General features: G+C 44.6%; 1 long non-coding RNA gene across 2 annotated transcripts in view; it reads left to right on the top strand.

Annotated features, from left to right (window-relative positions):
- The window catches only part of LOC310757402, an 88,764-nt gene that overhangs the window by 5,365 nt on the left and 70,932 nt on the right, over positions 1 to 12,467 (top strand). For both annotated transcript variants that reach the window (XR_014545159.1, XR_014545160.1), the window contains exon 2: positions 10,425 to 10,528. This is a non-coding gene — a long non-coding RNA (uncharacterized lncRNA). The remainder of the gene's footprint in view (positions 1 to 10,424; positions 10,529 to 12,467) is intronic.

Genomic DNA, 12,467 nt, shown 5'->3' with positions numbered 1-12,467 from the left:
CCTCCAGCACTATAATTCAAAAGCATCAATTCTTCAGCGATCAGCCTTCTTTATGGTCCAGCTCTCACTTCCATACATCACTACTGGGAAAACCATAGCTTTAACTATACAGACCTTTGTCGGCAAGGTGATGTCTCTGCTTTTTAAGATGCTGTCTAGGTTTGTCATTGCTTTTATCCCAAGAAGCAGGCGTCTTTTAATTTTGTGACTGCTGTCACCATCTGCAGTGATCATGGAGCCCAAGAAAGTAAAATCTCTCACTGCCTCCATTTCTTCCCCTTCTATTTGCCAGGAGGTGATGGGACCAGTGTGCAAATGAGGTGAGCTTTCTTTTAAATGCAAACTTGGTCAGTTTTCTCTCTCCGTCCCTAACGGTTGCTGCCATTTGGTAACCCCTGACATGCCACCAAATGGAAGGATCCAAATGTTCACCGTAGATCAAGTTTTCAAAAAGCAATCCTTATGAAAGCCCATCAACATTTCGGTGTAAATGCCTCCTAATATGCATTGCGATGGCTCAGCTGGCAGTATATTTGGACTGCAAAATGGATATTATTTATGCAATTTGCACTAACAGCAGCTGGATTGGGTAGCAATTATATCCAGGCTCTCTTATTTCCTACAAATGTAATTCTCAGTCCTGGTTGCTCCCATGCTTTCAGAAACCTTAAATGCTAGGCTCTGAACAAGCAAAAGTGGTAGCCAAATACATGGAAATGCTACCACCCAGCCATCCATCCTCATCCATGCTCTCCAAGGTATAATCATGCATGGTTTTAACTCAGTCCTAAGTGTTTACGTCTCCCCATGGTGCAGAATCAGTTCCTCTGCCACAAAGCATGAAAACAATTGGTTTAGACCCAGAGGCATTTGGACTGTGAATTGTGGCAATTGCGGATTTTTGCCTCAAGTTTATTTTGAGTCTTTTCCAGAAAACTGGAAGGCTGAGTGTTTGTGGTTCTACCTCGGGACCCATTATGAACTAGGCAGCTTTATTATACAAGTGTGTCATTTCCGAAAGCCAGGATTGCTTTCTGGCTCCTGTCCTCGTGATCACAGGTGCTTGAATATTACTATTCCTCACTGTTCGCAGCTGCGATCCCCTCAGCGAAATGACTGGGCTGCCACCCTCGGGCCCCATGTCTGTGCTGCACCATTATACTGTCAGGTCCATTTCCCATCTCAGCTCTCTGCATTTCCTTGAACAAAACACGATCTCTCAGTTCGTTGTAGGGTTTCATCATTGCACGTTGTAATAACCTCCCTAGCCAATGATGGGCAACGAATCTCTTATGTAACTTCTTCCTCTCCACCATTGGACATTATAGGAGAAAGGTTTATTAGCCAGGATAGCTAAAGACAGGCATAGGCAAACTCTGCCCTCCAGATGTTTTGGGACTACAACTCCCATCATCCCTAGCTAACAGGACCAGTGGTAAGGGATGATGGGAATTGTAGTCCCAAAATATCTGGAGGGCCGAGTTTGCCTATGCCTGGCTAAAGAGAAACTCCATTCATGGAAACAATGCTATTCTGAGTGACAAGCACTGGAAACAAATATGGCTGTTTCCTTCAACCCAGAGGTGTCATCTCACCAGGAATGGAATTCAGGTGGAGGGTGGGCCAGCCCATCTAGAATTTTTTATCTTGGGGGCTCCACATTATTAGAAAATGTGAGTTTTCTAATTTTTTTAATAATCTTTTGGGTTTTCTAAATTTTTTAACAATCTTTTTCTTAGACAGAAATAGCACGCCCACCATGACTGATTGGTTGGTAACCTCACGGTTGGAGTCATGTAATGTGCTCTATGCGAGGCTTGCCTTGAGACTGGTCTGGAAGCTGCAGCTGTTTTTACAGGCCTCCATGGGAGATGTTTTCACTTGGCGCATCTCTCTGGGGAGAGCATTCCACAAAGGAGGAGCTATTAGAGAGAAGGCCTGTTCTCGTGTTGCCACCCTCAGGTGGAGGAGGCACACGAAGAAGGGCCTCAAGCGAGGGCCTCAGACGATTCAAAATTTCGTTGATAGAGGAAGGCCTTCAGTAGGTGCTGAAAAGACAACTGAGGTGCCACTGGGTGCCACGACACTAGAGGCCCGATTCCTATATTGTGCAGAATGGACCTCCTGACAAGACAGGTCTCCTCAGGAGGCGCCCCGAGCAGCTTCAGCAACAGGAGTTCGCCCTGGTGCCACGGACCTGTTTACTGCTTTTACGCAAAGTTCAGGATTCAGTTGTCAAGGCCGTTCCACATCTAACATTCTGCAGCAAAGTCTGTTCCCCCAAACAAGCAAAAGAGCCAGATGGAAACAAGTCGGGTCAAAGGGAATACGCGATGAAAAAGGGGGAGGCAAATAAGAGTTACGAAGCAAGGCTCCAAAGACGGCTTCTGCCTTCTTTTCTGCGCTACCCGAGGGAAAATAAAAGTAAAAATAAAAATAAAAATCATCACTGCAGCACATTACTGGCGTTTCATGAATGTGGGATGGGAGAAACAAAACAGCCTTCATGAAAGGGAAACTCCTTAACAAACAAGAGCAGGCTCAGAGGATGACACATCCACCTCACGCACTGCGGGGGACTCTGAGGGGAATCTGGGACGAGAAAGCTCTGCGAATGCTGAAAGGTACCCAGGTCCTCCCCGTCTGCAGCATCCAGGCAGACATATTGCATATCACAGAACAGCCTTAGGGGGGGAGCCTTTGAACAATCTGGCATGATAGAATCCTACTTGCAACAGGAGAGAAGTTGTCTTTTAACGCGTCTTCCTCTTGACGGCTCCGTGCTGGTAGCAAAGTATGTCAGGTTTGTGCTGCTTACTATGGGGGAGGGGAGGCTGCTGCGGGGGGAGGGAGCCATCCCAGATGGCTCCAGGATGCTCTTTCATTGCTTTTCGGAGGCTGGGGCTCAGTCTTTCCCATTTCCCAATTTTAAGCTGGAAAATCGACGGGATGCTTGTTTCTGGGAGACTCCCACGTTAATTTTATTATTACAGTGGTACCTCGGGTTAAGAACTTAATTTGTCCTGGAGGTCCGTTCTTAACCTGAAACTGTTCTTAACCTGAGGTACCACTCTAGCTAATGGGACCTCCTGCTGCCGCTGGAGCACGATTTCTGTTCTCATCCTGAAGCAAAGTTCTTAACCTGAGGTAATAATTCTGGGTTCAAACCTAGACAGCATCTTAAAAGTAGAGACATCACCTTGCCAACAAAGGTCCGTATAGTAAAAGCTATAAAAGTAGTGATGTATGGAAGTGAGAGCTGGACCATAAAGAAGACTGATCGACGAAGAATTGATGCTTTTGAATTATGGTGCTGGAGGAGACTCTTGAGAGTCCCATGGACTGCAAGAAGATCAAACCTCTCCATTCTGAAGGAAATCAGCCCTGAGTGCTCACTGGAAGGACAGATCGTGAAGCTGAGGCTCCAATACTTTGGCCACCTCATGAGAAGAGAAGACTCCCTGGAAAAGACCCTGATGTTGGGGAAAATGGAGGGGACAAGGAGAAGGGGACGACAGAGGATGAGATGGTTGGATGGTATTCTTGAAGCTACCAGCATGAGTTTGATCAAACTGCGGGAGGCAGTGGAGGACAGAAGTGCCTGGTGTGCTCTGGTCCATGGGGTCACGAAGAGTCGGACACAACTAAACGACTAAACAACAACAACAACAATAATTCTGGGTTACCGGATTCTGTAACCTGAAGCGTCTGTAACCTGAGGTACCACTGTAGTTAAATTTATTTACTGCCCTTCATACAAGGATCGCAGGCCGGTTTGCAATATAGAAACACAAAGATACATAACATAGTAACAAACAAAAACAACACCCTCACCCCAGCTTAAAAAGCCATAGATTGCTTGATTAGCCAAAGGCCTGGGAGAAGAGCACTTTCTGACCATAGGAGGGCACTTTCTGACCATAAGAAGAACTTACTGGATCAGGCCAGTGGCCCATCTTGTCCAGCATCCTGTTCTCACAATGGCCACCCAGATGCCTATGGGAAACCCTCAAGACCACATAACACCAGTCTTGAAAGACCTACATTGGCTCCCAGTACGTTTCCGAGCACAATTCAAAGTATTGGTGCCGACATTTAAAGCCCTAAACAGCCTCGGTCCAGTATACCTGAAGGAGCATCTCCATCCCCATCGTTCTTTCCGGACACTGAGGTCCAGCGCTGAGGGGCTTTGGCGATTCCCTCACTGCAAGAAGTGAAGTTACAGGGAACCAGGCAGAAGGCCTTCTCAGTAGTGGCACCTGCCCTGTGGAATGCCCTCCCATCAGATGTCAAAGAATAATAAGCAACTATCTGATGTTTAGAAGACATCTGAAGGCAGCCCTGTTTAGGGAAGTTTTTAATGACTGACGTTTTAATGTATTTTAAATATTTTGTTGGAAGCCACCCAGAGTGGCTGGGGAAACCCAGCCAGATGGGCAGGGTATAAATTATAAGTTGTTGTTGTTGCTGCTGCTGTTGTTGTTGCACAAGAGCACTCTGCCCTCCTGTGGTTTCCAGCAACTGGCGTTCAGAAGCATTGCAGCCTAAGACAGTGGAAGCAGAGCTTAGTCATTGTGGCTAGTAGCCCTCAGTAGCCCCTTCCTCCATGAATTTATCTAATCCTCTTTTAAATCCATCTAGGTTGGTGGCCATCGCTGCCTCTTGTGGAAACGAGTCCCATAGTTTAACTATGCACTGTGTGAAGAAACACTTTCTTTTATCGTTTCTCCCACCTTGGTGCCCAATTCAGAAGGAAGGAGGTGATGGTACCATTAGTAAGGGGCTCTTCCTTTTGCTTCTGTGTCTCTAAAAGGGAAGAATGCAGCAATGCTAGAGAACGCCGTTTCCCTTCTTAAACCAACAGGGAATGACAAGTTCATTCCTGAAGTTCGATCCAATATCATTCTTCTGTTTTACCTTCAGCATATCTGGAACCCTCAAGAGATAGTCACTGGAAACAAGGCAAAATCAATTGGTGACCGGCAAGATTATGATGCTAACTATGCACCAGGGATACTGCCTTCTGTCAGAGGATAAAATGTATTTATACAGATGTATTAATGCTCAGCTAATGGTAGCGTGTCCACTGCGAACGGGTTTGCCTTCTTCTGAATTTGCTTCTTCTTGGAAGAGACTGAGGTAGCTTTCTATTTAAAATGTTAAATGGATTTAATTTACCCTCAGATATCAGGGATACAGATTACAAAGAACTTATTTTCCCCCACCCCAGAAAATATAAATCTATATTACATTGCATTAAAATGAAATTGCTAACATCAGAAGAAGCGCAATGCCACACATACCTACTCAGAAGTAAGCTCCACTGAATTCAACAGGACTTACTACCAGGTAAGCCTGAATTGGGAGGAATGATAGCATCAGAAACATATGAGAACCATGTTTGTAAAGTGTATATTGCTTTTCTTTTAAAAAAGTGAGAGAAGATTCTTATCTCTTAAATAATATAACCCATAGCCATAGTACAATGTCTGGTTTCAGAGAATTACAGGCAGCACTGTAGTTTATATGCTTTTTATTTCTAGCTGCTTCTTTAGATAGTAGCAAATGTTGTTTTGAAAGAAAAGTTGCAAGACGGGCTTTTTACTCCTCACTGCGTATAAAGACCAAATGTATTCACTGTTCCAAAGAGAAAAGCAGAAAATAAAAGCTGGGGGAGAAGAGAGAACAGAAACACATTTATTCTTTTCAGAGTCTTAAAAAAAAGTAAACAAACTGGCAAATTGCTTTGCAAAAATGATCAAATTGTTTCCCCAGATCTGATAAAAATTTATTCCATTTCCCCATATTCTCTTGTACAATAGCTTTGTAGCAGGGGTAAAACATGCCAGGTGTTCTTTTCTTCCTTACAATATCTCTGTCATTGGAATTATTACTATTGCTCGACATACATTCCAACAATAACATGAGTGGGCACATGAAATTGTTGCTAGCATAACTTTTTTTCAGGAGACTTTCCCCCACCCCCCTCACAGTTTTGGCTCTGTTTCCTCAAAGTTCCCAACTTAACATGATGACGTTTTATGCAAGGACCTCAGAATAGTGTTGATGGCTGTCACCCCATTTGATCCTTACAATGGTCCTCTGAGATGGGTTAGTTGAAAGAGAGGCCCCACCAGCATACACTTAAAGCAGTATCATGCCCCTTTAAACAATCATGGCTTTCCTGCAAAGAATCCTGGGAACTGTGGTTTGCTAAGGATGCTGGGAGTTGTCATGAGACCCCTGTTCCCCTCACAGAGCTACAGTCACCAAAGTGGTTTAAACAATCACGGGAACTCTGGGAACTGTAGCTCTGGAAGGGGGTTGGTAATGAAGTTATTAATGTTGTACATATGGAAGCAATAAGAAGAATAAAAACCGACTCTTCTTGAAATAAAAATTGTCCAGTCCAAAAATATGGTTCCATTTTTTTCCTAACAGAACTTGTTTCAAAAGAATAACGTTACATCAAAATAGTTGCGTAGAATCTTGTGCTTGCCCAAGCACAGACAAAACATCTTAGAAATGTGAAGTTGCTTCAAACAGAGCTGAAAGCAGTAGCTCTGTTTCTATCCCAGCCTCCGTTACAGTCCGAGGCTGTGTTCCTCCTGAAGAGAATCATTTGCACACCTTTCTTCTACAGTACTTGAGAACAAAGGTCAACGCCCACAAAATGGTGATTTGCAACTGAATACCTTTCTCATGTGATCGAAGTTAAACATGTGACAGAGCGGCAGAGATACATTAGCCGCTAATCATTAATCTGTTAGGCACCAAAGAGCTTTCGTATAGCCCATTGGAATTCTCCATGTTAGACCTTTATCAATACACATACAGAGATATGTTCCATTTCAGTGTAGAACTAAACAACTATACTTAACAGTAGGGGGTCTCCTCAGCCATCCTCAGCACCCTTAACAGACTACAGTTCCCAGATTCTTAGGGTGAAGGCATGACTGTTTGAAGTGGTTTGATACTGCTTTGAATGTATCATGTGGCTGTGGCTGTGGCCCTGGGTCATCAAGAAAGCTTCATGTCTGCAGCAGCAACACTGGTGCTAAATTTAGGCGAGACAAACTAGGCTTAAGTTACAGTGGGAAGTGATGGCATCTTAACTCCTGCTTTGCTTAAGGATTTTGTGTGTGCACAAGCAAATGGTACAATTTGTGTGTTGCATGCAAGGCTTCTTCCTCCATATAATCAGTTAATAAGATGCTATTAGGGTTCCCAGACAAAGATAAGCAAGTGAGTCCCTTTATGGTAATTTCCCAACACCTCGTTGTTGGAGCAGGGAATGAATTGTATTAGAACATGGCCAGTAGTTCTTCCTGATGTACGTGATTTGCAGAAATTTGCTTGATGCCGTTTTGGAATTGATTACCACCTGCCTACTCGCAACTATGCAGGCTGCACCCAGTGTTTATTGGTGTGCTTCACTTACAATGTGGCGCATTATGCGCCTCTTCCCTTCGATAGTTCCATGGTTCCTGATAGAGTTGTCCAATACAAGGAGTTCCTCCTTTATTAGCTTCTGTTTAGAGTAGAGAACGCTGATCAGATGTTTGAGCAGCTTCTTAGAGAAAGTGTTGCATAGTTTTCTTGCATATTCAGTGGGATACGTGGATTGTAGAGGGTTCTTAATTCTAAGACCCTTGGGTATAATGTCCAGGTTCTTGCATTTAGTAAGAAAGAAGATATCAGTCTGTACCTGTGCAAGTTTCTTCCCTTCGGTAAGCTTCGTTCATGCACAGTGTGTTTCACTCTTCCAGCCCCCCCTTTTTGTATTACTGGATGCCAGTTAAAGGGCTTGGAAATAAACTCTATATTTAATGTGTTAGAAATATGTGTGATAGATAGATAGATAGATAGATAGATAGATAGATGATAGATGATAGATAGAGGAACAGGACATGCATGATGTTATGGATACATATATAGAAATACTTAAAATAAAAATTGCCATCTATGCTTAGAGTCAGAACTGCTTGTCTGTAAACAGCAAGAACCTTGCCCTCAGCAATTATGTTATTTAATAGGAGATTTATAGCTGGCCCGATAAGGAGGAGGAGGAAAACATATTGGAATGTAATGACAAGGAGTTAGCACAAACAAGGAGAACTGCCAAGGACAAGTTTGGGAGGGATAGGTAACAGAATATGCAAGCCAAAACCTGCTGAAAATGAAAGATTGAGGGTGACACCTTAATAAGATAGTGGGAATTTCTAAGTGGAAAACACCCCCAAATGTGTTGTGTCCAATTGGGAGGCCAGGTGTCCACGATCTGTTCATGCATTGCTTTAGGCAATAATATTGCGTAAATGATACAGGCACGAGGATTGCATGTATTTACCTGAAAGAAGAGGACTATATAAGAAAAGCCTAAGGGCATGTACCATTGTCAGACTGTGCTTGTGGCAATAGCATTGTGGCTGACCATTCAGCATTGCCTTAATGATTAATAGATCTCTGTTGAGCCTACCTTGTGTGCCTGACTCCTCTTTCCTTTGAGGCTTTCGGCTGCCTACTCCAAGGAAGGAACCCTAGGAATTTTCCTAACAAATGCATTCTCAGAAATACTGAACAACAGCAACCAAAAAAGAAGGACGCCCTTATATATAGTTTATCAGCTCAACATTAAAAAAAATAAGATCATGGCCACTGGTCCCATCACCTCCTGGCAAACAGAAGGGGAAGAAATGGAGGCAGTGAGAGATTTTACTTTCTTGGGCTCCATGATCGCTACAGGTGGTGACAGCAGTCACAAAATTAAAAGACGCCTGCTTCTTGGGATGAAAGCAATGACAAACCTAGACAGCATCTTAAAAAGCAGAGACATCACCTTGCCAACAAAGGTCCGTATAGTTAAAGCTATGGTTTTCCCAGTAGTGTTGTATGGAAGTGAGAGCTGGACCATAAAGAAGGCTGATTGCCGAAGAATTGATGCTTTTGAATTATGGAGGAGACCCTTGAGAGTCCCATGGACTGCAAGAAGATCAAACTTATCCATTCTGAAGGAAATCAGCCCTGAGTGCTCACTGGAAGGACAGATCCTGAAGCTGAGGCTCCAATAAGTTGGACACCTCATGAGAAGAAAAGACTCCCTGGAAAAGACCCTGATGTTGGGAAAGATGGAGGGCACAAGGAGAAGGGGACGACAGAGGACGAGATGGTTCGACAGTGTTCTCGAAGCTACCAACATGAGTTTGACCAAACTGCGGGAGGCAGTGGAAGACAGGAGTGCCTGGCGTGCTCTGGTCCATGGGGTCACGAAGAGTCGGACACGACTAAACAACAACAACAAAAGGCCCAGCATGCTTACATGTTGTTTGGGGAAGGGCAGTAGCTGAGTGGCAGAGCATCCAGAACTTTGGATGCAGAAAGTCCCAGGTTCCATCCCCTGTCATCTCCGGGTAGGAATGGGAGGGACCACTGCCTGAGATACTGGAGACTGCTGCCAGTCAGTGCTGACAATTCTGGCTTAGTATAAGGCTGCTTCCTACATTCCTATGGTGCTGCCCTTGAAATCTGTTCAGAAGCTGCATTCGTTTTCAGCTTGCTCTGCATTGTTCACAGCATCTCGTAGTGAGACGAGAAAAAAAAGTTGAAAACTTCATTTAAATACAATTGAAAGCAAAACAAAAACAAAATCCAGACAACATACTAAGAAAATTTCTGCATCAGGCAAATGAAGGGTGGTGAATATAGCTACATTTTCACATGGCATTGAGACTCTATAAGTGTTTGATGCTATAACTATTTCCTGATGTAACTGGCTGCAGGAACAAATTGAACCTCTCTTAGTCTGCCTATACAGGTTTCCTGTGTGAATCAAACTCAGTGAAGGTTAAAAGGTAAAGGACCCCTGACCATTAGGTCCAGTCGCAGATGACTCTGGGGTTGCAGCACTCATCTTGCTTTACTGGCCGAGGGAGCCGACATTTGTCCGCAGACAGTTTTTCTGGGTCATGTGGCCAGCATGACTAAGATGCTTCTGGCGAACCAGAGCAGCGCACAGAAACACAATTTACCTTTCTACCGGAGCAGTACCTTTTTGCACTTTGACATGCTTTTGAACTGCTAGGTTGGCAGGAGCTGGGACCGAACAATGGGAGCTCACTCTGTCGTGGGGATTCGAACTGCTGACCTTCCGATCAGCAAGCCCAAGAGGCTCAGTGGTTTAGACCACAGTGCCACCCTCGTCCCACTCAGTGAAGGTACTAGCTATTTATTTATGACCATTTCCGTATCCCTTAATATCTACAGTGGTGCCCCGCAAGACGAATGCCTCGCAAAACGAAAAATGTGCAAGACGAAAGGGTTTTTCGGTTTTTGCGTCGCTTCGCTAGACGATTTTCCCTATGGGCTTGCTTCGCAAGACGAAACGTCTTGCGAGTTCTTGCGAGTTTGTTTCCTTTTTCTTAAAGCCGCTAAGCCGCTAAGCCGCTAATAGCCGTGCTTCGCAAGACGAAAAAACTGCAAGACGAAGAGACTCGCGGAACGGATTAATTTCGTCTTGCGAGGCACCACTGTATTAAAAAAACTTGAAGTGATGAACAAGTAAAATAACATAGGAAGAGCCTGCTGGATCAGGCCAGTGGTTCATTTAAGCCAGCATTTTGGCTAGTTAAACAACCTAAGGGCCTTTAAACTGTGTGCATGGGGGGGTATTGTTTTGTTTGATATTATGTTGCCTATTTTTGTGTTTTTCTATTGTAAACTGCCCGGTGATCCTCAGAAGAAGAAGAAGAAGAAGAAGAAGAAGAAGAAGAAGAAGAAGAAGAAGAAGAAGAGTTTGGATTTGATATCCCGCTTTATCACTACCCGAAGGAGTCTCAAAGTGGCTCACAATCTCCTTTCCCTTCCTCCCCCACAACAAACACTCTGTGAGGTGAGTGGGTCTGAGAGACTTCAAAGAAGTGTGACTAGCCCAAGGTCACCCAGCAGCTGCATGTGGAGGAGTGGGGAAGTGAACCCGGTTCACCAGATTACGATTCTACCGCGCTTAACCACTACACCACACTGGCTCTCACAGAGGTATGGCAGTACAGGAATTTAATAAATCAACAAATTAAATAGATCCAGCTCTCCCAGGGGCCAGTCAGGTGCCTGCAGGGAATTTGCAAACAGGGTTCGAGCACAAGAGCACTCTCTCCTCCTGTGGTTTCCAGAAACTAGTATTCAGAAGCATTGCTGCTACCAACTGTGGAGGAAGGGCATATAGCCATCATGGCTAGTAGCCATTGATAGCCCCTCTCCTCCAAAAATTTGTCCAATTCTCTTTTAAAGCCATCTAGGTTGTTATACATCACTGGTTCCTTTGGGAGCATAGTTCCAAAGTTAAACTATGCACCGCAAGAAGAAATTTTACAGTATTAGAACTATACTGCAAAACTACCAGGACAAATTGCTAAAACACCAGTAAGAGCATTGTAATATGCAAAAAGACTTAATAGTCAGGGAAAGCTGGGGCAGGGGCAGGGAAAGATGCATCTTTAGAAGACATCTGAAGCAGGTCATTGATGGTGCTCCCTGTGTGATGGGAGAAAAAGAGTCCCAAAGGACAAAAGACAAAAGCAGATAATGCCCTTTTATGGGTTCCTACCTCCTGACAAAAAGGGACGTGGGTGGCGCTGTGGGTTAAACCACAGAGCCTAGAACTTCTGATTGGCAGTTCGAATCCCCACGGCAAGGTGAGCTCCCGTTGCTCTGCCCCAGCTCCTGCCAACCTAGCAGTTCGAAAGCACGTCAAAGTTCAAGTAGATAAACAGGTACCGCTCCGGTGGGAAGGTAAAGGCGTTTCCGTGTGCTGCTCTGGTTCGCCAGAAGCGGCTTGGTCATGCTGGCCACATGACCCGGAAGCTGTACGCCGGCTCCCTCAGTCTATAAAGCGAGATGAGCACCACAACCCCAGAGTCGGTCATGACTGGACCTAATGGTCAGGGGTCCCTTTACCTTTACCTTTTACCTCCTGACGATCTATAATGTGTGGTTCCATTAACAAGAGCACCCCGGATGATCTGAGAGCCAGTGTGGTGTAGTGGTTAAGAGCGGTAGTCTTGCAATCTGGGGAACCGGGTTTGAGTCTCCGCTCCTCCACATGCAGCTGCTGGGTGACCTTGGGCCAGTTACACTTCTCTGAAGTCTCTCAGCCCCACTCACCTCACAGAGTGTTTGTTGTGGGGGAGGAAGGGAAAGGAGAATGTTAGCCGCTTTGAGACTCCTTAGGGTAGTGATAAAGCGGGATATCAAATCCAAACTCTTCTTCTATATAGAGGCAGGCAATCTTTCACATGGTTCAAGGCTTTATATATTAACCTTGAACATGGTCAAGGTGAACCGCCCTTTTTGTTCTGTGAATTGCCCTGAGACCTCTGGGTATAGGGCGGTATGTAATTTCAGTAAATAAAAATAATAATAATAGTGTCTCAGTGGCTGACTGGCAGCCAGTTATGACCTTTAAAGTCCAA

The sequence above is a fragment of the Podarcis filfolensis genome (genome assembly GCF_964270895.1).
Source record: "Podarcis filfolensis genome assembly, chromosome: 2".
Taxonomy (NCBI): Eukaryota; Metazoa; Chordata; class Lepidosauria; order Squamata; family Lacertidae; genus Podarcis; species Podarcis filfolensis.
This window is presented reverse-complemented; position numbering and strand designations above follow the sequence as displayed.